A 27164-nucleotide genomic window follows, 5' to 3' on the forward strand; every position below is an offset into this window, starting at 1 on the left:
AAGTAACATTTTTGTGAAAAAAGTTAAATGTTAATTTTTTTCTTCCACATTCCAAAAATTCCTGTGAAGCACCTGAAGGGTTAATAAAGTTCTTGAATGTGGTTTTGAGCACCTTGAGGGGTGCAGTTTTTAGAATGGTGTCACTTTTGGGTATTTTCTGTCATAAAGACCCCTCAAAGTGACTTCAAATATGATGTGGTCCCTAAAAAAATGTTTTTGTAAATTTTGTTGGAAAAATGAGAAATCGCTGGTCAACTTTTAACCCTTATAGCTCCCTAACAAAAAAAAATTTGGGTTCCAAAATTGTGCTGATGTAAAGTAGACATGTGGGAAATGTTATTTATTAACTATTTTGTGTGACATAACTCTCTGATTTAAGGGCATGAAAATTCAAAGTTTGAAAATTGCAAAATTTTCAAAATTTTCGCCAAATTTCCGATTTTTTCACAAATAAACGCAAGTGATATCAAAGAAATTTTACAACTATCATGAAGTACAATATGTCACGAAAAAACAATCTCAGAATCAGGGGAATACGTTGAAGCGTTCCAGGGTAATTACTTCATAAACTGGCAGTGGTCAGAATTGAAAAAATTGTCCCGGTCACGAAGGTAAAAACAGGCTCTGGCGCGAAGTGGTTAAAATAACTTATTTTGCATCCAGTTTAGAAATTCTTGATTTATGTATGTTATCAGTACATAAAAGAGAAATGACACAAACTCTTTAATGCTGAGTTTTTTTTCTGATGTCTCTATCAGAGTGAACTAACTGAGGATATGGTTTAGGATTCCTGAACTTACAAATTGGAAGTCACATTTAGATTTGAGCTCAGCAAAGAATGTAGAGGGAGCAGCTACTAACAGCTCCATGTCCCAAAGTATAGCAGATAGGGCACAATTTGTTATTGCCTATTTTTGGTCTAGTGTCTGATGTTCTGTTACTTGTTTTCACTAGTCCAAGATTCTTTTTTTAATTTGAGCAATTTTAAAAATCTTTTTGTATGTATTTGCCTGATATTTCTTTATGATCTCTATTGTGGGTTGGATTTGGGGTTTCTAGATATTTTTGGCTGATTTATCAACTATTGCTTAAAAAAATGCAGAATTTGGTGCAAGCATACTCCAGTCCATCCGTAGAGTGATTATATGTATGAATGACTTCTGGTATAAATTTTGCACCATTATGTGAAACGTGGACATTTTTTTTGCTAAAAAGTCACCAAAAAGGTCAAAGATAAGAACAGAGTGATATCAGCTGGCTTGTCCTCATGAACACTTTCTCCTGAGCTAACGAGATCACTGAAAGCATGTAATCAGGTCAATTTTTGGAGAGCTTAAATTCAGTGGAAATGAGGTTTGTGTGAATAAGTTAATTTTCATGGCAAGAAATGAGTTTGCAAATGTTGGCAGTTTGTTTGATCTCTATTCATAATAAACTAGAGTTACATAAATCACCACTGTTAATACTGAAGCAGTAAACTTTGTGGAAACTAAATTTTATATCAGTCTGAACACTTTGGGCCATTATTGTTGAGTCCTAGTTATTCTTTGAAAAACTGCAAAAGGAAAAAATGAGCAAAGGAAAAACATCTAATTAATGGTATAGGTGCCTGCTGAAATCAGGATATATAGCAGGAGCACTACAGAAAATTTCCCAGCAATTATTTGGACTAAAACACATGTTTTCTGATAGTCTTTTCACATGGCTAAAATAATTTCTTTTGTTTTGACTCCTATCCTTCCCAATCCAGTGGTCCATTAGCACACAACGACACTTATGTTCTAAACAATTTTTCTTCCCATAAGTTCCAGAGTGCCAGTGGCTACTGCATTGAAGCAATAGAAATTAATAAAGCTAATTGCTTGAGAGATAGAAACCAAAAAAAGCGACCCCTTTCTTGGTCTTGCATACATTTCAATGCCACACTTTAGCAACACGGAATTAACATTAATATGAATAGATCTTTTTTTTAAAACATTGGCATTTTCTTGTTGACAAGTTTTACTTTTACATATAAGAAGACAAAAGCAAAGTTTCAAAGAGAACAGGAATCTTACTGTGTCAAGTCATCATCAGGAAAATGGTTTGTCTAGACTAGACAGAACACCCACCTTCTTCAGGAGACTTGTGGCTCTGTGGCGCAATGGATAGCGTATTGGACTTCTAGGGAACTGATGTGATTCAAAGGTTGTGGGTTCAAGTCCCACCAGAGTCATAGCTTGCGTGACATTAATACTTTGTCTCAGTTGATGTTAGAAAGATAAAAAATTATAAAAATGTGGGCTTCATACTAACATTTAGAGCATTGTTACGGGACCAAAACTTCACTGGGGTCTGCTTGCTACAGAAGACTAATAGGAAAACTCAATTTTGTTGACTTTTAAAAAAACTTATTTTGCATCCAGTTTAGAAATTCTTGATTTATGTATATTATCAGTACATAAAAGAGAAATGACAAAAACTCTTTAATGCTGAGTTTTTTTTCTGATGTCTCTATCAGAGTGAACTAACTGAGGCTATGGTTTAGGATTCCTGAACTTACAAATTGGAAGTCACATTTAGATTTAAGCTCAGCAAAGAACATAGAGGGAGCAGCTACTAATGGCTCAATGTACCAAAAGATAGCATATAGGGCACAATTTGTTATTGCCTATTTTTGGTCTAGTGTTTGATGTTCTGTTACTTGTTTTCACTAGTCCAAGATTCTTTTTTTAATTTGAGCATTTTTAAAAGTCTTTTTTGTATGTATTTGCCTGATATTTCTTTATGATCTCTATTGTGGGTTGGATTTGGGGTTTCTAGATATTTTTGGCTGATTTATCAACTATTGCTTAAAAAAATGCAGAATTTGGTGCAAGCATACTCCAGTCCATCCGTAGAGTGATTATATGTATGCATGACTTCTGGTATAAATTTTGCACCATTATGCGAAACGTGGACATTTTTTTTGCTAAAAAGTCACCAAAAAGGTCAAAGATAAGAACAGAGTGATATCAGCTGGCTTGTCCTCATGAACACTTTCTCCTGAGCTAACGAGATCAATGAAATCATGTAATCAGGTCATTTTTTGGAGAGCTTAAATTCAGTGGAAATGAGGTTTTTGTGAATAAGTTAATTTTCATAGCAAGAAATGAGTTTGCAAATGTTGGCAGTTCGTTTGATCTCTATTCATAATAAACTAGAGTTACACTAATTACCACTGTTAAAACTGAATCAGTAAACTTTGTGGAAACCAAATTTTATAACAGTTTGAACACTTTTGGCCATTATTGTTGAGTCCTAGTTATTCTTTGAAAAACTGCAAAAGGAAAAAATGAGCAAAGGAAAAACATCTAATTAATGATAAAGGTGCCTGCTGAAATCAGGATATTAGGAAGGAGCACTACAGAAAATTTCCCAGCAATTATTTGGACTAAAACACATGTTTTCTGATAGTCTTTTCACATGGCTAAAATAATTTCTTTTGTATTGACTCCTATCCTTCCCAATCCAGTGGTCCATTAGCGTACAACGACACTTATGTTCTAAACAATTTTTCTTCCCATAAGTTTCAGAGGGCCAGTGGTTACTGCATTGAAGCAATAGAAATTAATAAAGCTGATCGCTTGAGAGATAGAAACCAAAAAAAGCTACCCCTTTCTTGGTCTTGCATACATTTTAATGCCACACTTTAGCAACACGGAATTGACATTAATATGAATAGATCCTTTTTTTAAAACATTGGCATTTTCTTGTTGACAAGTTTTACTTTTACATATAAGAAGACAAAAGCAAAGTTTCAAAGAGAACAGGAATCTTACTGTGTCAAGTCATCATCAGGAAAATGGTTTGTCTAGACTAGACAGAACACCCAACTCAATCAGGAGACTTGTGGCTCTGTGGCGCCATGGATAGCGCATTGGACTTCTAGGGAATTGATGTGATCCAAAGGTTGTGGGTTCAAGTCCCACCAGAGTCGTATTTTGTAGCTTGCATGACATTAATACTTTGTCTCAGTTGATGTTAGAAAGATGAAAAAGAAAAAATTATAAAAATCTGGGCTTCATACTAATGTTTAGAGCATTGTTCCAGGACTAAAACTTCACTGGGGTCTACTTGCTACAGAAGACTAATAGGACGACTCAATTTTGTTGACTTTTAAAATAACTTATTTTGTATCCAGTTTAGAAATTCTTGATTTATATATGTTATCAGTACATAAAAGAGAAATGACAAAAACTCTTTAATGCTGAGTTTTTTTTCTGATGTCTCTATCAGAGTGAACTAACTGAGGCTATGGTTTAGGATTCCTGAACTTACAAATTGGAAGTCACATTTAGATTTGAGCTCAGCAAAGAACATAGAGGGAGCAGCTTCTAATGGCTCGATGTACCAAAAGATAGCAAATAGGGCACAATTTGTTATTGCCTATTTTTGGTCTAGTGTTTGATTTTCTGTTACTTGTTTTCACTAGTCCAAGATTCTTTTTTTAATTTGAGCAATTTTAAAAATCTTTTTGTATGTATTTGCCTGATATTTCTTTATGATCTCTATTGTGGGTTGGATTTGGGGTTTCTAGATATTTTTGGCTGATTTATCAACTATTGCTTAAAAAAATGCAGAATTTGGTGCAAGCATACTCCAGTCCATCCGTAGAGTGATTATATGTATGCATGACTTCTGGTATAAATTTTGCACCATTATGTGAAACGTGGACATTTTTTTGCTAAAAAGTCACCAAAAAGGTCAAAGATAAGAACAGAGTGATATCATCTGGCTTGTCCTCATGAACACTTTCTCCTGAGCTAATGAGATCACTGAAATCATGTAATCAGGTCAATTTTTGGAGAGCTTAAATTCAGTGGAAATGAGGTTTTTGTGAATAAGTTAATTTTCATGGCAAGAAATGAGTTTGCAAATGTTGGCAGTTCGTTTGATCTCTATTCATAATAAACTAGAGTTACACAAATCACCACTGTTAATACTGAAGCAGTAAACTTTGTGGAAACTAAATTTTATATCAGTCTGAGCACCTTGGGCCATTATTGTTGAGTCCTAGTTATTCTTTGAAAAACTGCAAAAGGAAAAAATAAGCAAAGGAAAAACATCTAATTAATGGTATAGGTTCCTGCTGAAATCAGGATATATAGCAGGAGCACTACAGAAAATTTCCCAGCAATTATTTGGACTAAAACACATGTTTTCTGATAGTCTTTTCACATGGCTAAAATAATTTCTTTTGTATTGACTTCTATCCTTCCCAATCCAGTGGTCCATTAGCGTACAACGACACTTATGTTCTAAACAATTTTTCTTCCCATAAGTTCCAGAGGGCCAGTGGTTACTGCATTGAAGCAATAGAAATTAATAAAGCTGATCGCTTGAGAGATAGAAACCAAAAAAAGCTACCCCTTTCTTGGTCTTGCATACATTTCAATGCCACACTTTAGCAACACGGAACTAACATTAATATGAATAGATCTTTTTTTTAAAACATTGGCATTTTCTTGTTGACAAGTTTTACTTTTACATATAAGAAGACAAAAGCAAAGTTTCAAAGAGAACAGGAATCTTACTGTGTCAAGTCATCAGGAAAATGGTTTGTCTAGACTAGACAGAACACCCACCTCATTCAGGAAACTTGTGGCTCTGTGGCGCAATGGATAGCGCATTGGGCTTCTAGAGAACTGATGTGATTCAAAGGTTGTGGTTTCGAGTCCCACCAGAGTTGTATTTTGTAGCTTGCGTGACATTAATACTTTGTCTCAGTTGATGTTAGAAAGATGAAAAAGAAAAAATTATAAAAATCTGGGCTTCATACTACCGTTTAGAGCATTGTTCCAGGACTAAAACTTCACTGGGGTCTACTTGCTACAGAAGACTAATAGGACGACTCAATTTTGTTGACTTTTAAAATAACTTATTTTGCATCCAGTTTAGAAATTCTTGATTTATGTATGTTATCAGTACATAAAAGAGAAATGACAAAAACTCTTTAATGCTGAGTTTTTTTTCTGATGTCTCTATCAGAGTGAACTAACTGAGGCTATGGTTTAGGATTCCTGAACTTACAAATTGGAAGTCACATTTAGATTTGAGCTCAGCAAAGAACATAGAGGGAGCAGATACTAATGGCTCGATGTACCAAAAGATAGCAGATAGGGCACAATTTGTTATTGCCTATTTTTGGTCTAGTGTTTGATGTTCTGTTACTTGTTTTCACTAGTCCAAGATTCTTTTTTTAATTTGAGCATTTTTAAAAGTCTTTTTTGTATGTATTTGCCTGATATTTCTTTATGATCTCTATTGTGGGTTGGATTTGGGGTTTCTAGATATTTTTGGCTGATTTATCAACTATTGCTTAAAAAAATGCAGAATTTGGTGCAAGCATACTCCAGTCCATCCGAAGAGTGATTATATGTATGCATGACTTCTGGTATAAATTTTGCACCATTATGCAAAACGTGGACATTTTTTTTGCTAAAAAGTCACCAAAAGGTCAAAGATAAGAACAGAGTGATATCAGCTGGCTTGTCCTCATGAATACTTTCTCCTGAGCTAACGAGATCAATGAAATCATGTAATCAGGTCATTTTTTGGAGAGCTTAAATTCAGTGGAAATGAGGTTTTTCTGAATAAGTTAATTTTCATGGCAAGAAATGAGTTTGCAAATGTTGGAAGTTCATTTGATCTCTATTCATAATAAACTAGAGTTACACTAATTACCACTGTTAAAACTGAAGCAGTAAACTTTGTGGAAACCAAATTTTATATCAGTTTGAACACTTTTGGCCATTATTGTTGAGTCCTAGTTATTCTTTGAAAAACTGCAAAAGGAAAAAATGAGGAAAGGAAAAACGTCTAATTAATGGTATAGGTTCCTGCTGAAATCAGGATATATAGCAGGAGCACAACAGAAAATTTCCCAGCAATTATTTGGACTAAAACACATGTTCTCTGATAGTCTTCTCACATGGCTAAAATAATTTCTTTTGTATTGACTCCTATCCTTCCCAATCCAGTGGTCCATTAGCGTACAATGACACTTATGTTCTAAACAATTTTTCTTCCCATAAGATCCAGAGGGCCAGTGGCTACTGCATTGAAGCAATAGAAATTAATAAAGCTGATCGCTTGAGAGATAGAAACCAAAAAAAGCTATCCCTTCCTTGGTCTTGCATACATTTCAATGCCACACTTTCGCAACACGGAACTAGCATTAATATGAATAGATCTTTTTTTTAAAACATTTGCATTTTCTTGTTGACAAGTTTTACTTTTACATATAAGAAGACTAAAGCAAAGTTTCAAAGAGAACAGGAATCTTACTGTTGTCAAGTCATCATCAGGAAAATGGTTTGTCTAGACTAGACAGAACACCCACCTCATTCAGGAGACTTGTGGCTCTGTGGCGCAATGGATAGCGCATTGGACTTCTAGGGAACTGATGTGATTCCAAGGTTGTGGGTTCGAGTCCCACCAGAGTCATATTTTGTAGCTTGCGTGACATTAATACTTTGTCTCAGTTGATGTTAGAAAGATGAAAAAGAAAAAATTATAAAAATCTGGGCTTCATACTACCGTTTAGAGCATTGTTCCAGGACTAAAACTTCACTGGGGTCTACTTGCTACAGAAGACTAATAGGACGACTCAATTTTGTTGACTTTTAAAATAACTTATTTTGCATCCAGTTTAGAAATTCTTGATTTATGTATGTTATCAGTACATAAAAGAGAAATGACAAAAACTCTTTAATGCTGAGTTTTTTTTCTGATGTCTCTATCAGAGTGAACTAACTGAGGCTATGGTTTAGGATTCCTGAACTTACAAATTGGAAGTCAAATTTAGACTTGAGCTCAGCAAAGAACATAGAGGGAGCAGCTACTAATGGCTCGATGTACCAAAAGATAGCAGATAGGGCACAATTTTTTATTGCCTATTTTTGGTCTAGTGTTTGATGTTCTGTTACTTGTTTTCACTAGTCCAAGATTCTTTTTTTAATTTGAGCATTTTTAAAAGTCTTTTTTGTATGTATTTGCCTGATATTTCTTTATGATCTCTATTGTGGGTTGGATTTGGGGTTTCTAGATATTTTTGGCTGATTTATCAACTATTGCTTAAAAAAATGCAGAATTTGGTGCAAGCATACTCCAGTCCATCCGTAGAGTGATTATATGTATGCATGACTTCTGGTATAAATTTTGCACCATTATGCGAAAAGTGGACATTTTTTTTGCTAAAAAGTCACCAAAAGGTCAAAGATAAGAACAGAGTGATATCAGCTGGCTTGTCCTCATGAACACTTTCTCCTGAGCTAACGAGATCAATGAAATCATGTAATCAGGTCATTTTTTGGAGAGCTTAAATTCAGTGGAAATGAGGATTTTCTGAATAAGTTAATTTTCATGGCAAGAAATGAGTTTGCAAATGTTGGCAGTTCATTTGATCTCTATTCATAATAAACTAGAGTTACACTAATTACCACTGTTAAAACTGAAGCAGTAAACTTTGTGGAAACCAAATTTTATATCAGTTTGAACACTTTTGGCCATTATTGTTGAGTCCTAGTTATTCTTTGAAAAACTGCAAAAGGAAAAAATGAGGAAAGGAAAAACGTCTAATTAATGGTATAGGTTCCTGCTGAAATCAGGATATATAGCAGGAGCACAACAGAAAATTTCCCAGCAATTATTTGGACTAAAACACATGTTCTCTGATAGTCTTCTCACATGTCTAAAATAATTTCTTTTCTATTGACTCCTATCCTTCCCAATCCAGTGGTCCATTAGCGTACAACGACACTTATGTTCTAAACAATTTTTCTTCCCATAAGATCCAGAGGGCCAGTGGCTACTGCATTGAAGCAATAGAAATTAATAAAGCTGATCGCTTGAGAGATAGAAACCAAAAAAAGCTACCCCTTCCTTGGTCTTGCATACATTTCAATGCCACACTTTAGCAACACGGAACTAGCATTAATATAAATAGATCTTTTTTTTAAAACATTTGCATTTTCTTGTTGACAAGTTTTACTTTTACATATAAGAAGACTAAAGCAAAGTTTCAAAGAGAACAGGAATCTTACTGTTGTCAAGTCATCAGGAAAATGATTTGTCTAGACTAGTCAGAATACCCACCTCATTCAGGAGACTTGTGGCTCTGTGGCGCAATGGATAGCGCATTGGACTTCTAGGGAACTGATGTGATTCAAAGGTTGTGGGTTCGAGTACCACCAGAGTCGTATTTTGTAGCTTGCGTGACATTAATTTCTTGCCTCAGTTGATGTTAGAAAGATGAAAAAGAAAAAATTATAAAAATCTGGGCTTCATACTAACGTTTAGAGCATTGTTCCAGGACTAAAACTTAATTGGGGTCTACTTGCTACAGAAGACTAATAGGACGACTCAATTTTGTTGACTTTTAAAATAACTTATTTTGCATCCAGTTTAGAAATTCTTGATTTATGTATGTTATCAGTACATAAAAGAGAAATGACAAAAACTCTTTAATGCTGAGTTTTTTTTCTGATGTCTCTATCAGAGTGAACTAACTGAGGCTATGGTTTAGGATTCCTGAACTTACAAATTGGAAGTCACATTTAGATTTGAGCTCAGCAAAGAACATAGAGGGAGCAGCTACTAATGGCTCGATGTACCAAAAGATAGCAGATAGGGCACAATTTTTTATTGCCTATTTTTGGTCTAGTGTTTGATGTTCTGTTACTTGTTTTCACTAGTCCAAGATTCTTTTTTTTAATTTGAGCATTTTTAAAAGTCTTTTTTGTATGTATTTGCCTGATATTTCTTTATGATCTCTATTGTGGGTTGTATTTGGGGTTTCTAGATATTTTTGGCTGATTTATCAACTATTGCTTAAAAAAATGCAGAATTTGGTGCAAGCATACTCCAGTCCATCCGTAGCGTGATTATATGTATGCATGACTTCTGGTATAAATTTTGCACCATTATGCGAAACGTGGACATTTTTTTTGCTAAAAAGTCACCAAAAGGTCAAAGATAAGAACAGATTGATATCAGCTGGCTTGTCCTCATGAACACTTTCTCCTGAGCTAACGAGATCAATGAAATCATGTAATCAGGTCATTTTTTGGAGAGCTTAAATTCAGTGGAAATGAGGTTTTTCTGAATAAGTTAATTTTCATGGCAAGAAATGAGTTTGCAAATGTTGGCAGTTCATTTGATCTCTATTCATAATAAACTAGAGTTACACTAATTACCACTGTTAAACTGAAGCAGTAAACTTTGTGGAAACCAAATTGTATATCAGTTTGAACACTTTTGGCCATTATTGTTGAGTCCTAGTTATTTTTTGAAAAACTGCAAAAGGAAAAAATGGGGAAAAGAAAAACGTCTAATTAATGGTATAGGTTCCTGCTGAAATCAGGATATATAGCAGGAGCACAACAGAAAATTTCCCAGCAATTATTTGGACTAAAACACATGTTCTCTGATAGTCTTCTCACATGGCTAAAATAATTTCTTTTGTATTGACTCCTATCCTTCCCAATCCAGTGGTCCATTAGCATACAACCACACTTATGTTCTAAACAATTTTTCTTGCCATAAGTTCCAGAGGGCCAGTGGCTACTGCATTGAAGCAATAGAAATTAATAAAGCTGATCGCTTGAGAGATAGAAACCAAAAAAAGCTACCCCTTTCTTGGTCTTGCATACATTTCAATGCCACACTTTAGCAACACGGAACTAACATTAATATGAATAGATCTTTTTTTTAAAACATTGACATTTTCTTGTTGACAAGTTTTTCTTTTACATATAAGAAGACTAAAGTAACGTTTCAAAGAGAACAGGAATCTTACTGTGTCAAGTCATCATCAGGAAAATGGTTTGTCTAGACTAGACAGAACACCCACCTCATTCAGGAGTAGTGTTGAGCCACCCCCGTAGTGTTCGGGTTCGGTTCGGTTCGTCGAACACCGGGATGTTCGAGGAACTGTTCGTCGAACTGTTCGTCGAACACCTTAGAACACCGTCGAACACCGTTAAAACCAATGGCAGGCAAACAAAAACACATAGAAACACATAGAAAACACGTGCAAAGGTGTCCAAAAGCTGACAAACTGCTCAGAAGACACTCTCTTTAAAAAAGCCGGCCGGCAAATTCAGCAGCGGCATACACCGGTACCCGACAATTTAGACAAGAAGGAATAGAGCATCACACATAGATTAGATAGATAGAAACATGTCAGTCACACATATAAGAAGCACAGTGACAGTTGGTTACTGCACTTGTCATTTAGTGTAAAGGATTTATTAAAAAAAATATTAGTGTTTTCATGCACCGTCTCTTTAAAAAAGCCGGCCGGCAATTCAGCATCTGTACCCGACAATTTAGAACAGAAAGAATAGAGCTTCACACATAGATTAGATAGATAGAAACATGTCAGTCACATATATAATAAGTACAGTGATAGTGTTGCTTACTGTACTTGTCATTTAGTGTAAAGGATTTATTTAAAAAAATAATAGTGTTTTCATGCACTGTCTCTTTAAAAAAGCCGGCCGGCAATTCAGCAGCGGTACCCGACAATTTAGAACAGAAAGATAGAGCATCACACATAGATTAGATAGATAGAAACATGTCAGTCACATATATATGAAGTACAGTGATAGTGTTGGTTACTGTACTTGTCATTTAGTATTAAAATAAAGGATTTATTATTAAAAAAATTGGCGTAGGGTTCCCCTTAATTTTAGGCTCTAGCGGAGGTTAAGCAGACGGCTGGGGCAGATGTTTGAAGCCTGGGAAGGGGGTAATACCCACGGAGCTTCCCAGGCTACTAATATCAGCCCCCAGCTGAATACATAGCCTTTACTAGCTATTAAAATGGGGGACCCCCCCAAAAAAAATGACGTGGGGTCCCCCCTAATTTAATAGCTAGCAAAGGCTAGGCAGACAGCTGGGGGCTGATATTAATAGCCCAGGAAGGGAGCCATGAATATTGGCCCCCTCCCAGGGTAGAAACACCAGCCGTCAGCCGCCCCAGAAATGGCGCATTCATAGGATGCGCCAATTCTGGCACTTAGCCTCGCTCTTCCACGCTGCCCTGGTGCGGTGGCAGGGGGTAATAGGGTTGGGGTTGATGTCAGCTTATAATGCCAGCTGACATCAAGCCCAGGTTAGTAATGGAGAGGCGTCTATAAGACACCCCCATTACTAACCCCATAGTCAAAGTTAAAAAAAACACAAACACCCAGAATAAAGTCCTTTAATTGAAATAAAGACACAATCCTTTATTGTTCTAAATTAAACCATACTTACCATCACGCCCATTCCAGCTGAAGCCAACGATCTCCTGCAATAAAAGAAAAATAATAAAGCAACCTCATCCTTACCTTTCCATGGTTCCCACGACAGCTTCAGCTCTGCTACATCGAGATGACAGGCTGGACCGCAGCAGAACGCTGCCATCCAGCCTGTCATCCCGCAGACACTGAGAAGCGCATGCTTGCTTGCGCTGCTCAGCGTCTCTCTGTGACGACATCCAGATGAGCCGAGTTCATGTCCAATGAACTCGGCTCACCTCATGCACGTCACTGACAGCGTGGGAAAATTCTCACGCTGAAGCGCTGATTGCAGGAGATTTTTCCCACGCTGTCAGTGACGTGCAGGAGGTGAGCTGAGTTCATTGGACATGAGCTCACCTCATGCACATCACTGACAGCGTGGGAGAATTCTCCTGCACTCAGCACTTCAGCGTGAGAATTTTCCCACGCTGTCAGTGACGTGCATGAGGTGAGCCGAGTTCATTGGACATGACCTCGGCTCATCTGGATGCCGTCACAGCGAGACAGTGAGGAGCGCAAGCATGCCTGCGCTTCTCAGTGTCTGCGGGATGACAGACTGGATGGCAGCGTTCTGCTGCGGTCCAGCCAGTCATCTCGATGTAGCAGAGCTGAAGCTGTCGTGGGAACCATGGAAAGGTAAGGATGAGGTTGGTTTATTATTTTTCTTTTATTGCAGGAGATCGTTGGCTTCAGCTGGAATGGGTTTGATGGTAAGTATGGTTTAATTTAGAACAATAAAGAATTGTGTCTTTATTTCAATTAAAGGACTTTATTCTGGGTGTTGTGTTTTTTTTAAATACTTTACTAGAAATTCATGGCGGTCATGTCTAATACTGGCGTGACCCCATGAATTTTGGGCTTGGGGCCAGCTGATAATACCAAGCTGGCCCTAACCCCTTTATTACCCAGTGAGCCACCGCACCAGGGCCCTGGATGAGTTGGGTACAGCGCCAGAAGATGGCGCTTCTATGAACGCGCCATTTTCCGGGGTGGCTGCGGACTGCAATTTGTAGCGGGGGGGGCCCAGAAAGCTTGGGCCTCCCTGCGCTGCAGATTCCAGCCCCCAGCTGCCTAGTTGTACCTGGCTGGACACAAAAATAGGGCGAAGCCCCACGTACTTTTTTTTAAATTATTTCATGAAATTCATGAAATAATTAAGAAAAAAAGGCCTTCCCTATATTGTTGTGTCCGGCCAGGTACAAATAGGCAGCTGGTGGTTGGGGGCAGCCCGTTCCTGCCTGCTGTACCTGGCTGGACACAAATATAGTGCGAAGCCCCACTTCAATTTTTTTTAATTATTTCATGAAATTCATGAAATAATTAAGAAAAAAAGGGCTTCCCTATATTGTTGTGTCCGGCCAGGTACAAATAGGCAGCTGGTGGATGGGGGCAGCCCGTTCCTGCCTGCTGTACCTGGCTGGACACAAATATAGTGCGAAGCCCCACTTCAATTTTTTTAAATTATTTCAGGAAATTCATGAAATAATTTAAAAAAAATTGACGTGGGGCTTCGCACTATATTTGTGTCCAGCCAGGTACAGCAGGCAGGAATGGGCTGCCCCCAACCACCAGCTGCCTATTTGTACCTGGCCGGACACAACAATATAGGGAAGCCCTTTTTTTCTTAATTATTTCATGAAATAATTTAAAGAAAATTGACGTGGGGCTTCGCCCTGTTTTTGTGTCCAGCCAGGTACAACTAGGCAGCTGGGGGCTGGAATCCGCAGCGCAGGGAGGCCCAAGCTTTCTGGGCCACCCCCGCTGCAAATTGCAGTCCGCAGCCACCCCGGAAAATGGCGCGTTCATAGAAGCGCCATTTTCTGGCGCTGTACCCAACTCATCCAGGGCCCTGATGCGGTGGCTCACTGGGTAATAAAGGGGTTAGGGCCAGCTTGGCATTATCAGCTGGCCCTAAGCCCGAAATTCATGGGGTCACGCCAATATTAGACATGACCACCATGAATTTCTAGTAAAGTATTTAAAAAAAACACAACACCCAGAAAAAAGTCCTTTAATTGAAATAAACACACAATTCTTTATTGTTCTAAATTAAACCATACTTACCATCACGCCCATTCCAGCTGAAGCCAACGATCTCCTGAAATAAAAGAAAAATAATAAAGCAACATCATCCTTACCTTTCCATGGTTCCCATGACAGCTTCAGCTCTGCTACATCGAGATGACAGGCTGGACCGCAGCAGAACGCTGCCATCCAGCCTGTCATCCCGCAGACACTGACAAGCGCAGGCTTGCTTGCGCTCCACAGTGTCTCTCTGTGAGGGCATCCAGATGAGCCGAGTTAATGTCCAATGAACTCGGCTCACCTCATGCACGTCACTGACAGCGTGGGAAAATTCTCCTGCACTCAGCGCTTCAGCGTGGGAGAATTCTCACACTGAAGCGCTGAGTGCAGGAGAATTCTCCCACGCTGTCAGTGACGTGCAGGAGGTGAGCTGAGTTCATTGGACATGAGCTCACCTTATGCACGTCACTGACAGCGTGGGAGAATTCTCCTGCACTCACCGCTTCAGCGTGAGAATTTTCCCACGCTGTCAGTGACGTGCATGAGGTGAGCCGAGTTCATTGGACATGAACTCGGCTCATCTGGATGTCGTCACAGAGAGACGCTGAGCAGCGCAAGCAAGCCTGCGCTTCTCAGTGTCTGCGGGATGAGAGGCTGGATGGCAGCGTTCTGCTGCGGTCCAGCCTGTCATCTCGATGTAGCAGAGCTGAAGCTGTCGTGGGAACCATGGAAAGGTAAGGATGAGGTTGCTTTATTATTTTTCTTTTATTGCAGGAGATCGTTGGCTTCAGCTGGAATGGGCGTGACGGTAAGTATGGTTTAATTTAGAACAATAAAGGATTGTGTCTTTATTTCAATTAAAGGATTTTATTCTGGGTGTTTGTGTTTTTTTTAACTTTGACTATGGGGCTAGTAATGGGGGTGTCTTATAGACGCCTCTCCATTACTAACCTGGGCTTGATGTCAGCTGGCATTATAAGCTGACATCAACCCCAACCCTATTACCCCCTGCCACCGCACCAGGGCAGCGTGGAAGAGCGAGGCTAAGTGCCAGAATTGGCGCATCCTATGAATGCGCCATTTCTGGGGCGGCTGACGGCTGGTGTTTCTAGCCTGGGAGGGGGCCAATATTCATGGCTCCCTTCCTGGGCTATTAATATCAGCCCCCAGCTGTCTGCCTAGCCTTTGCTAGCTATTAAATTAGGGGGGACCCCACGTCATTTTTTTGGGGGGGTCCCCCATTTTAATAGCTAGTAAAGGCTATGTATTCAGCTGGGGGCTGATATTAGTAGCCTGGGAAGCTCCGTGGGTATTACCCCCTTCCCAGGCTTCAAACATCTGCCCCAGCCGTCTGCTTAACCTCCGCTAAAGCCTAAAATTAAGGGGAACCCCACGCCAATTTTTTTAATAATAAATCCTTTATTTTAATACTAAATGACAAGTACAGTAACCAACACTATCACTGTACTTCATATATATGTGACTGACATGTTTCTATCTATCTAATCTATGTGTGAAGCTCTATTCTGTCTGTAATAAATTGTCGGGTACCGCTGCTGCATTGCCGGCCGGCTTTTTTAAAGAGACGGTGCATGAAAACACTATTATTTTTTTTGATAAATCCTTTACGCTAAATGACAAGTACAGTAAGCAACACTGTCACTGTACTTCGTATATATGTGGCTGACATGTTTCTATCTATCTAATCTATGTGTGAAGCTCTATTCTGTCTGTTATAAATTGTCGGGTACCGCTGCTGAATTGCCGGCCGGCTTTTTTAAAGAGACGGTGCATGAAAACACTATTATTTTTTTTGATAAATCCTTTACGCTAAATGACAAGTACAGTAAGCAGCACTTTCACTGTACTTCGTATAAATGTGGCTGACATGTTTATATCTATCTAATCTATGTGTGAAGCTCTATTCTTTCGGTTCTAAATTGTCGGGTACAGGTGTATGCCGCTGCTGAATTGCCGGCTTTTCATGTTTCACTGTTGGCACTGTTCCCATCGATTTGGGCAATCACTGTAATGCCACAACCACCATGGCTGTGGCATTACAGTGAGTGGCAGACAATCCCTGCATGACTGGTGCTCTAAATAGCGCCAGACATGCAGGACACGCTTTTGGTGCACGAACAGTTATCGAACATAACCTCGAACAGCCGAATTTTTTGCAAATCGTTCGGGTTCGTCGAACAACTCGAACACCGCCCAAAACAGCTCGAATTTGAGATTGGCGAACAGTTCTAGTCGAACACCGCTCATCTCTATTCAGGAGACTTGTGGCTCTGTGGTGCAATGGATAGCGCATTGGACTTCTAGGAAACTGATGTGATTCAAAGGTTGTGGGTTCGAGTCCCACCAGAATCATATTTTGTAGCTTGCGTGACATTATTACTTTGTCTCAGTTGATGTTAGAAAGATGAAAAAGAAAAAATTATAAAAATTTGGGCTTCATACTAACGTTTAGAGCATTGTTCCAGGACTAAAACTTCACTGGGGTCTACTTGCTACAGAAGACTAATAGGACAACTCAATTTTGTTGACTTTTAAAATAACTTATTTTGAATCCAGTTTAGAAATTCTTGATTTATGTATGTTATCAGTACATAAAAGAGAAATGACACAAACTCTTTAATGCTGAGTTTTTTTTCTGATGTCTCTATCAGAGTGAACTAACTGAGGCTATGGTTTAGGATTCCTGAACTTACAAATTGGAAGTCACATTTAGATTTGAGCTCAGCAAAGAACATAGAGGGAGCAGCTACTAATGGCTCGATGTACCAAAAGATAGCAGATAGGGCACAATTTGTTATTGCCTATTTTTGGTCTAGTGTTTGATGTTCTGTTACTTGTTTTCACTAGTCCAAGATTCTTTTTTTAATTTGAGCATTTTTAAAAGTCTTTTTTGTATGTATTTGCCTGATATTTCTTTATGATCTCTATTGTGGGTTGGATTTGGGGTTTCTAGATATTTTTGGCTGATTTATCAACTATTGCTTAAAAAAATGCAGAATTTGGTGCAAGCATACTCCAGTCCATCCGTAGAGTGATTATATGTATGCATGACTTCTGGTATAAATTTTGCACCATTATGCGAAACGTGGACATTTTTTTTGCTAAAAAGTCACCAAAAAGGTCAAAGATAAGAACAGAGTGATATCAGCTGGCTTGTCCTCATGAACACTTTCTCCTGAGCTAACGAGATCAATGAAATCATGTAATCAGGTCATTTTTTGGAGAGCTTAAATTCAGTGGAAATGAGGTTTTTCTGAATAAGTTAATTTTCATGGCAAGAAATGAGTTTGCAAATGTTGGCAGTTCATTTGATCTCTATTCATAATAAACTAGAGCTACACAAATCACCACTGTTAATACTGAAGCAGTAAACTTTGTGGAAACTAAATTTTATATCAGTCTGAACACTTTGGGCCATTATTGTTGAGTCCTAGTTATTCATTGAAAAACTGCAAAAGGAAAAAATGAGCAAAGGAAAAACATCTAATTAATGGTATAGGTGCCTACTGAAATCAGGATATATAGCAGGAGCACTACAGAAAATTTAACAGCAATTATTTGGACTAAAACACATGTTCTCTGATAGTCTTTTCACATGGTTAAAATAATTTCTTTTGTATTGACTCCTATCCTTCCCAATCCAGTGGTCCATTAGCATACAACCACACTTATGTTCTAAACAATTTTTCTTGCCATAAGTTTCAGAGGGCCAGTGGCTACTGCATTGAAGCAATAGAAATTAATAAAGCTAATTGCTTGAGAGATAGAAACCAAAAAAAGCTACCCCTTTCTTGGTCTTGCATACATTTCAATGCCACACTTTAGCAACACGGAACTAACATTAATATGAATAGATCTTTTTTTTAAAACATTGGCATTTTCTTGTTGACAAGTTTTTCTTTTACATATAAGAAGACTAAAGTAAAGTTTCAAAGAGAACAGGAATCTTACTGTGTCAAGTCATCATCAGGAAAATGGTTTGTCTAGACTAGACAGAACACCCACCTCATTCAGGAGACTTGTGGCTCTGTGGTGCAATGGATAGCGCATTGGACTTCTAGGGAACTGATGTGATTCAAAGATTGTGGGTTCGAGTCCCACCAGAGTCGTATTTTGTAGCTTGCGTGACATTAATACTTTGTCTCAGTTTATATTAGAAAGATGAAAAAGAAAAAATTATAAAAATCTGGGCTTCATACTAACGTTTAGAGCATTGTTCCAGGACTAAAACTTCACTGGTGTCTACTTGCTACAGAAGACTAATAGGACAACTCAATTTTGTTGACTTTTAAAATAACTTATTTTGAATCCAGTTTAGAAATTCTTGATTTATGTATGTTATCAGTACATAAAAGAGAAATGACACAAACTCTTTAATGCTGAGTTTTTTTTCTGATGTCTCTATCAGAGTGAACTAACTGAGGCTATGGTTTAGGATTCCTGAACTTACAAATTGGAAGTCACATTTAGATTTGAGCTCAGCAAAGAACATAGAGGGAGCAGCTACTAATGGCTCGATGTACCAAAAGATAGCAGATAGGGCACAATTTGTTATTGCCTATTTTTGGTCTAGTGTTTGATGTTCTGTTTCTTGTTTTCACTAGTCCAAGATTCTTTTTTTAATTTGAGAATTTTTAAAAGTCTTTTTTGTATGTATTTGCCTGATATTTCTTTATGATCTCTATTGTGGGTTGGATTTGGGGTTTCTAGATATTTTTGGCTGATTTATCAACTATTGCTTAAAAAAATGCAGAATTTGGTGCAAGCATACTCCAGTCCATCCGTAGAGTGATTATATGTATGCATGACTTCTGGTATAAATTTTGCACCATTATGCGAAACGTGGACATTTTTTTTGCTAAAAAGTCACCAAAAAGGTCAAAGATAAGAACAGAGTGATATCAGCTGGCTTGTCCTCATGAACACTTTCTCCTGAGCTAACGAGATCAATGAAATCATGTAATCAGGTCATTTTTTGGAGAGCTTAAATTCAGTGGAAATGAGGTTTTTCTGAATAAGTTAATTTTCATGGCAAGAAATGAGTTTGCAAATGTTGGCAGTTCATTTGATCTCTATTCATAATAAACTAGAGCTACACAAATCACCACTGTTAATACTGAAGCAGTAAACTTTGTGGAAACTAAATTTTATATCAGTCTGAACACTTTGGGCCATTATTGTTGAGTCCTAGTTATTCACTGAAAAACTGCAAAAGGAAAAAATGAGCAAAGGAAAAACATCTAATTAATGGTATAGGTGCCTACTGAAATCAGGATATATAGCAGGAGCACTACAGAAAATTCAACAGCAATTATTTGGACTAAAACACATGTTCTCTGATAGTCTTTTCACATGGTTAAAATAATTTCTTTTGTATTGACTCCTATCCTTCCCAATCCAGTGGTCCATTAGCATACAACCACACTTATGTTCTAAACAATTTTTCTTGCCATAAGTTTCAGAGGGCCAGTGGCTACTGCATTGAAGCAATAGAAATTAATAAAGCTAATTGCTTGAGAGATAGAAACCAAAAAAAGCTACCCCTTTCTTGGTCTTGCATACATTTCAATGCCACACTTTAGCAACACGGAACTAACATTAATATGAATAGATCTTTTTTTTAAAACATTGGCATTTTCTTGTTGACAAGTTTTTCTTTTACATATAAGAAGACTAAAGTAAAGTTTCAAAGAGAACAGGAATCTTACTGTGTCAAGTCATCATCAGGAAAATGGTTTGTCTAGACTAGACAGAACACCAACCTCATTCAGGAGACTTGTGGCTCTGTGGCGCAATGGAATTCTAGGGAACTGATGTATTCAAAGGTTGTGGGTTTTATTCCCTCCAGAGTCATATTTTGTAGCTTGCGTGACATTAATACTTTGTCTCAGTTGATGTTAGAAAGATGAAAAAGAAAAATTTAGCAAATCTGGGCTTCATACTAACGTTTAGAGCATTGTTCCAGGACTAAAACTTCACTGGCGTCTACTTCCTACAGAAGACTAATAGGACGACTCAATTTTGTTGACTTTTAAAATAACTTATTTTGCATCCAGTTTAGAAATTCTTGATTTATGTACGTTATCAGTACATAAAAGAGAAATAACACAAACTCTTTAATGCTGAGTTTTTTTTCTGATGTCTCTATCAGAGTGAACTAATTGAGGCTATGGTTTAGGATTCCTGAACTTACAAATTGGAAGTCACATTTAGATTTGAGCTCAGCAAAGAACATAGAGGGAGCAGCTACTAACAGCTCCATGTCCCAAAGGATAGCAGATAGGGCACAATTTGTTATTGCCTATTTTTGGTCTAGTGTTTGATGTTCTGTTACTTGTTTTCACTAGTCCAAGATTCTTTTTTTAATTTGAGCAATTTTAAAAATCTTTTTGTATGTATTTGCCTGATATTTCTTTATGATCTCTATTGTGGGTTGGATTTGGGGTTTCTAGATATTTTTGGCTGATTTATCAACTATTGCTTAAAAAAATGCAGAATTTGGTGCAAGCATAATCCAGTCCATCCGTAGAGTGATTATATGTATGCATGACTTCTGGTATAAATTTTGCACCATTATGTGAAACGTGGACATTTTTTTTGCTAAAAAGTCACCAAAAAGGTCAAAGATAAGAACAGAGTGATATCAGCTGGCTTGTCCTCATGAACACTTTCTCCTGAGCTAACGAGATCACTGAAATCATGTAATCAGGTCAATTTTTGGAGAGCTTAAATTCAGTGGAAATGAGGTTTTTGTGAATAAGTTAATTTTTATGGCAAGAAATGAGTTTGCAAATGTTGGCAGTTTGTTTGATCTCTATTCATAATAAACTAGAGTTACACAAATTACCACTGTTAATACTGAAGCAGTAAACTTTGTGGAAACTAAATTTTATATCAGTCTGAACACTTTGGGCCATTATTGTTGAGTCCTAGTTATTCTTTGAAAAACTGCAAAAGGAAGAAATGAGCAAAGGAAAAACATCTAATTAATGGTATAGGTGCCTACTGAAATCAGGATATATAGCAGGAGCACTACAGAAAATTTAACAGCAATTATTTGGACTAAAACACATGTTCTCTGATAGTCTTTTCACATGGTTAAAATAATTTCTTTTGTATTGACTCCTATCCTTCCCAATCCAGTGGTCCATTAGCATACAACCACACTTATGTTCTAAACAATTTTTCTTGCCATAAGTTTCAGAGGGCCAGTGGCTACTGCATTGAAGCAATAGAAATTAATAAAGCTAATTGCTTGAGAGATAGAAACCAAAAAAAGGTACCCCTTTCTTGGTCTTGCATACATTTCAATGCCACACTTTAGCAACACGGAACTAACATTAATATGAATAGATCTTTTTTTTAAAACATTGGCATTTTCTTGTTGACAAGTTTTTCTTTTACATATAAGAAGACTAAAGTAAAGTTTCAAAGAGAACAGGAATCTTACTGTGTCAAGTCATCATCAGGAAAATGGTTTGTCTAGACTAGACAGAACACCCACCTCATTCAGGAGACTTGTGGCTCTGTGGTGCAATGGATAGCGCATTGGACTTCTAGGGAACTGATGTGATTCAAAGATTGTGGGTTCGAGTCCCACCAGAGTCGTATTTTGTAGCTTGCGTGACATTAATACTTTGTCTCAGTTTATGTTAGAAAGATGAAAAAGAAAAAATTATAAAAATCTGGGCTTCATACTAACGTTTAGAGCATTGTTCCAGGACTAAAACTTCACTGGTGTCTACTTGCTACAGAAGACTAATAGGACGACTCAATTTTGTTGACTTTTAAAATAACTTATTTTGCATCCAGTTTAGAAATTCTTGATTTATGTATGTTATCAGTACATAAAAGAGAAATGACAAAAACTCTTTAATGCTGAGTTTTTTTTCTGATGTCTCTATCAGAGTGAACTAACTGAGGCTATGGTTTAGGATTCCTGAACTTACAAATTGGAAGTCACATTTAGATTTGAGCTCAGCAAAGAACATAGAGGGAGCAGCTACTAATGGCTCGATGTACCAAAAGATAGCAGATAGGGCACAATTTGTTATTGCCTATTTTTGGTCTAGTGTTTGATGTTCTGTTTCTTGTTTTCACTAGTCCAAGATTCTTTTTTTAATTTGAGAATTTTTAAAAGTCTTTTTTGTATGTATTTGCCTGATATTTCTTTATGATCTCTATTGTGGGTTGGATTTGGGGTTTCTAGATATTTTTGGCTGATTTATCAACTATTGCTTAAAAAAATGCAGAATTTGGTGCAAGCATACTCCAGTCCATCCGTAGAGTGATTATATGTATGCATGACTTCTGGTATAAATTTTGCACCATTATGCGAAACGTGGACATTTTTTTTGCTAAAAAGTCACCAAAAAGGTCAAAGATAAGAACAGAGTGATATCAGCTGGCTTGTCCTCATGAACACTTTCTCCTGAGCTAACGAGATCAATGAAATCATGTAATCAGGTCATTTTTTGGAGAGCTTAAATTCAGTGGAAATGAGGTTTTTCTGAATAAGTTAATTTTCATGGCAAGAAATGAGTTTGCAAATGTTGGCAGTTCATTTGATCTCTATTCATAATAAACTAGAGCTACACAAATCACCACTGTTAATACTGAAGCAGTAAACTTTGTGGAAACTAAATTTTATATCAGTCTGAACACTTTGGGCCATTATTGTTGAGTCCTAGTTATTCACTGAAAAACTGCAAAAGGAAAAAATGAGCAAAGGAAAAACATCTAATTAATGGTATAGGTGCCTACTGAAATCAGGATATATAGCAGGAGCACTACAGAAAATTCAACAGCAATTATTTGGACTAAAACACATGTTCTCTGATAGTCTTTTCACATGGTTAAAATAATTTCTTTTGTATTGACTCCTATCCTTCCCAATCCAGTGGTCCATTAGCATACAACCACACTTATGTTCCAAACAATTTTTCTTCCCATAAGTTTCAGAGGGCCAGTGGCTACTGCATTGAAGCAATAGAAATTAATAAAGCTAATCGCTTGAGAGATAGAAACCAAAAAAAGCTACCCCTTTCTTGGTCTTGCATACATTTCAATGCCACACTTTAGCAACACGGAACTAACATTAATATGAATAGATCTTTTTTTTAAAACATTGGCATTTTCTTGTTGACAAGTTTTTCTTTTACATATAAGAAGACTAAAGTAAAGTTTCAAAGAGAACAGGAATCTTACTGTGTCAAGTCATCATCAGGAAAATGGTTTGTCTAGACTAGACAGAACACCGACCTCATTCAGGAGACTTGTGGCTCTGTGGCGCAATGGAATTATAGGGAACTGATGTATTCAAAGGTTGTGGGTTTTATTCCCTCCAGAGTCATATTTTGTAGCTTGCGTGACATTAATACTTTGTCTCAGTTGATGTTAGAAAGATGAAAAAGAAAAATTTAGCAAATCTGGGCTTCATACTAACGTTTAGAGCATTGTTCCAGGACTAAAACTTCACTGGCGTCTACTTCCTACAGAAGACTAATAGGACGACTCAATTTTGTTGACTTTTAAAATAACTTATTTTGCATCCAGTTTAGAAATTCTTGATTTATGTACGTTATCAGTACATAAAAGAGAAATAACACAAACTCTTTAATGCTGAGTTTTTTTTCTGATGTCTCTATCAGAGTGAACTAATTGAGGCTATGGTTTAGGATTCCTGAACTTACAAATTGGAAGTCACATTTAGATTTGAGCTCAGCAAAGAACATAGAGGGAGCAGCTACTAACAGCTCCATGTCCCAAAGGATAGCAGATAGGGTACAATTTGTTATTGCCTATTTTTGGTCTAGTGTTTGATGTTCTGTTACTTGTTTTCACTAGTCCAAGATTCTTTTTTTAATTTGAGCAATTTTAAAAATCTTTTTGTATGTATTTGCCTGATATTTCTTTATGATCTCTATTGTGGGTTGGATTTGGGGTTTCTAGATATTTTTGGCTGATTTATCAACTATTGCTTAAAAAAATGCAGAATTTGGTGCAAGCATAATCCAGTCCATCCGTAGAGTGATTATATGTATGCATGACTTCTGGTATAAATTTTGCACCATTATGTGAAACGTGGACATTTTTTTTGCTAAAAAGTCACCAAAAAGGTCAAAGATAAGAACAGAGTGATATCAGCTGGCTTGTCCTCATGAACACTTTCTCCTGAGCTAACGAGATCACTGAAATCATGTAATCAGGTCAATTTTTGGAGAGCTTAAATTCAGTGGAAATGAGGTTTTTGTGAATAAGTTAATTTTTATGGCAAGAAATGAGTTTGCAAATGTTGGCAGTTTGTTTGATCTCTATTCATAATAAACTAGAGTTACACAAATTACCACTGTTAATACTGAAGCAGTAAACTTTGTGGAAACTAAATTTTATATCAGTCTGAACACTTTGGGCCATTATTGTTGAGTCCTAGTTATTCTTTGAAAAACTGCAAAAGGAAGAAATGAGCAAAGGAAAAACATCTAATTAATGGTATAGGTGCCTGCTGAAATCAGGATATATAGCAGGAGCACTACAGAAAATTTCCCAGCAATTATTTGGACTAAAACACATGTTTTCTGATAGTCTTTTCACATGGCTAAAATAATTTCTTTTGCATTGACTTCTATCCTTCCCAATCCAGTGGTCCATTAGCGTACAACGACACTTATGTTCTAAACAATTTTTCTTCCCATAAGTTCCAGAGGGCCAGTGGTTACTGCATTGAAGCAATAGAAATTAATAAAGCTGATCGCTTGAGAGATAGAAACCAAAAAAAGCTACCACTTTCTTGGTCTTGCATACATTTCAATGCCACACTTTAGCAACACGGAACTAACATTAATATGAATAGATCTTTTTTTTAAAACATTGGCATTTTCTTGTTGACAAGTTTTTCTTTTACATATAAGAAGACTAAAGTAAAGTTTCAAAGAGAACAGGAATCTTACTGTGTCAAGTCATCATCAGGAAAATGGTTTGTCTAGACTAGACAGAACACCCACCTCATTCAGGAGACTTGTGGCTCTGTGGTGCAATGGATAGCGCATTGGACTTCTAGGGAACTGATGTGATTCAAAGATTGTGGGTTCGAGTCCCACCAGAGTCGTATTTTGTAGCTTGCGTGACATTAATACTTTGTCTCAGTTTATATTAGAAAGATGAAAAAGAAAAAATTATAAAAATCTGGGCTTCATACTAACGTTTAGAGCATTGTTCCAGGACTAAAACTTCACTGGGGTCTACTTGCTACAGAAGACTAATAGGATGACTCAATTTTGTTGACTTTTAAAATAACTTATTTTGCATCCAGTTTAGAAATTCTTGATTTATGTATGTTATCAGTACATAAAAGAGAAATGACAAAAACTCTTTAATGCTGAGTTTTTTTTCTGATGTCTCTATCAGAGTGAACTAACTGAGGCTATGGTTTAGGATTCCTGAACTTACAAATTGGAAGTCACATTTAGATTTGAGCTCAGCAAAGAACATAGAGGGAGCAGCTACTAATGGCTCGATGTACCAAAAGATAGCAGATAGGGCACAATTTGTTATTGCCTATTTTTGGTCTAGTGTTTGATGTTCTGTTACTTGTTTTCACTAGTCCAAGATTCTTTTTTTAATTTGAGCATTTTTAAAAGTCTTTTTTGTATGTATTTGCCTGATATTTCTTTATGATCTCTATTGTGGGTTGGATTTGGGGTTTCTAGATATTTTTGGCTGATTTATCAACTATTGCTTAAAAAAATGCAGAATTTGGTGCAAGCATACTCCAGTCCATCCGTAGAGTGATTATATGTATGCATGACTTCTGGTATAAATTTTGCACCATTATGCGAAACGTGGACATTTTTTTTGCTAAAAAGTCACCAAAAAGGTCAAAGATAAGAACAGAGTGATATCAGCTGGCTTGTCCTCATGAACACTTTCTCCTGAGCTAACGAGATCAATGAAATCATGTAATCAGGTCATTTTTTGGAGAGCTTAAATTCAGTGGAAATGAGGTTTTTCTGAATAAGTTAATTTTCATGGCAAGAAATGAGTTTGCAAATGTTGGCAGTTCATTTGATCTCTATTCATAATAAACTAGAGCTACACAAATCACCACTGTTAATACTGAAGCAGTAAACTTTGTGGAAACTAAATTTTATATCAGTCTGAACACTTTGGGCCATTATTGTTGAGTCCTAGTTATTCATTGAAAAACTGCAAAAGGAAAAAATGAGCAAAGGAAAAACATCTAATTAATGGTATAGGTGCCTACTGAAATCAGGATATATAGCAGGAGCACTACAGAAAATTTAACAGCAATTATTTGGACTAAAACACATGTTCTCTGATAGTCTTTTCACATGGTTAAAATAATTTCTTTTGTATTGACTCCTATCCTTCCCAATCCAGTGGTCCATTAGCATACAACCACACTTATGTTCTAAACAATTTTTCTTGCCATAAGTTTCAGAGGGCCAGTGGCTACTGCATTGAAGCAATAGAAATTAATAAAGCTAATCGCTTGAGAGATAGAAACCAAAAAAAGCTACCCCTTTCTTGGTCTTGCATACATTTCAATGCCACACTTTAGCAACACGGAACTAACATTAATATGAATAGATCTTTTTTTTAAAACATTGGCATTTTCTTGTTGACAAGTTTTTCTTTTACATATAAGAAGACTAAAGTAAAGTTTCAAAGAGAACAGGAATCTTACTGTGTCAAGTCATCATCAGGAAAATGGTTTGTCTAGACTAGACAGAACACCCACCTCTTTCAGGAGACTTGTGGCTCTGTGGCGCAATGGAATTCTAGGGAACT

At 37.0% G+C, this 27164-nt stretch overlaps 8 non-coding genes across 8 annotated transcripts; all 8 read left to right on the plus strand.

Moving 5' to 3' along the window:
* The first annotated feature begins 2129 nt into the window (after positions 1-2129).
* TRNAR-UCU (transfer RNA arginine (anticodon UCU)) lies at positions 2130-2215 on the plus strand. The gene is given in 2 exon segments: positions 2130-2166; positions 2180-2215. It is a non-coding gene; the product is annotated as a tRNA-Arg (tRNA).
* A 1657-nt stretch (positions 2216-3872) lies between these two features.
* Positions 3873-3958, plus strand: TRNAR-UCU (transfer RNA arginine (anticodon UCU)). The gene is given in 2 exon segments: positions 3873-3909; positions 3923-3958. It is a non-coding gene; the product is annotated as a tRNA-Arg (tRNA).
* A 3423-nt stretch (positions 3959-7381) lies between these two features.
* TRNAR-UCU (transfer RNA arginine (anticodon UCU)) lies at positions 7382-7467 on the plus strand. The gene is given in 2 exon segments: positions 7382-7418; positions 7433-7467. It is a non-coding gene; the product is annotated as a tRNA-Arg (tRNA).
* A 1668-nt stretch (positions 7468-9135) lies between these two features.
* Positions 9136-9221, plus strand: TRNAR-UCU (transfer RNA arginine (anticodon UCU)). Its single transcript is given in 2 exon segments — positions 9136-9172; positions 9186-9221. It is a non-coding gene; the product is annotated as a tRNA-Arg (tRNA).
* Positions 9222-16620: 7399 nt separating this feature from the next.
* On the plus strand, positions 16621-16706 carry TRNAR-UCU (transfer RNA arginine (anticodon UCU)). The gene is given in 2 exon segments: positions 16621-16657; positions 16671-16706. It is a non-coding gene; the product is annotated as a tRNA-Arg (tRNA).
* Positions 16707-18377: 1671 nt separating this feature from the next.
* On the plus strand, positions 18378-18463 carry TRNAR-UCU (transfer RNA arginine (anticodon UCU)). Its single transcript is given in 2 exon segments — positions 18378-18414; positions 18428-18463. It is a non-coding gene; the product is annotated as a tRNA-Arg (tRNA).
* Positions 18464-21876: 3413 nt separating this feature from the next.
* On the plus strand, positions 21877-21962 carry TRNAR-UCU (transfer RNA arginine (anticodon UCU)). Its single transcript is given in 2 exon segments — positions 21877-21913; positions 21927-21962. It is a non-coding gene; the product is annotated as a tRNA-Arg (tRNA).
* A 3413-nt stretch (positions 21963-25375) lies between these two features.
* TRNAR-UCU (transfer RNA arginine (anticodon UCU)) lies at positions 25376-25461 on the plus strand. Its single transcript is given in 2 exon segments — positions 25376-25412; positions 25426-25461. It is a non-coding gene; the product is annotated as a tRNA-Arg (tRNA).
* The last annotated feature ends 1703 nt before the right edge of the window (positions 25462-27164 follow it).

This window comes from Phyllobates terribilis, unplaced genomic scaffold, assembly GCF_046119375.1.
Source record: "Phyllobates terribilis strain yellow unplaced genomic scaffold, ASM4611937v1 Scaffold_1__5_contigs__length_1240528914, whole genome shotgun sequence".
Taxonomy (NCBI): Eukaryota; Metazoa; Chordata; class Amphibia; order Anura; family Dendrobatidae; genus Phyllobates; species Phyllobates terribilis.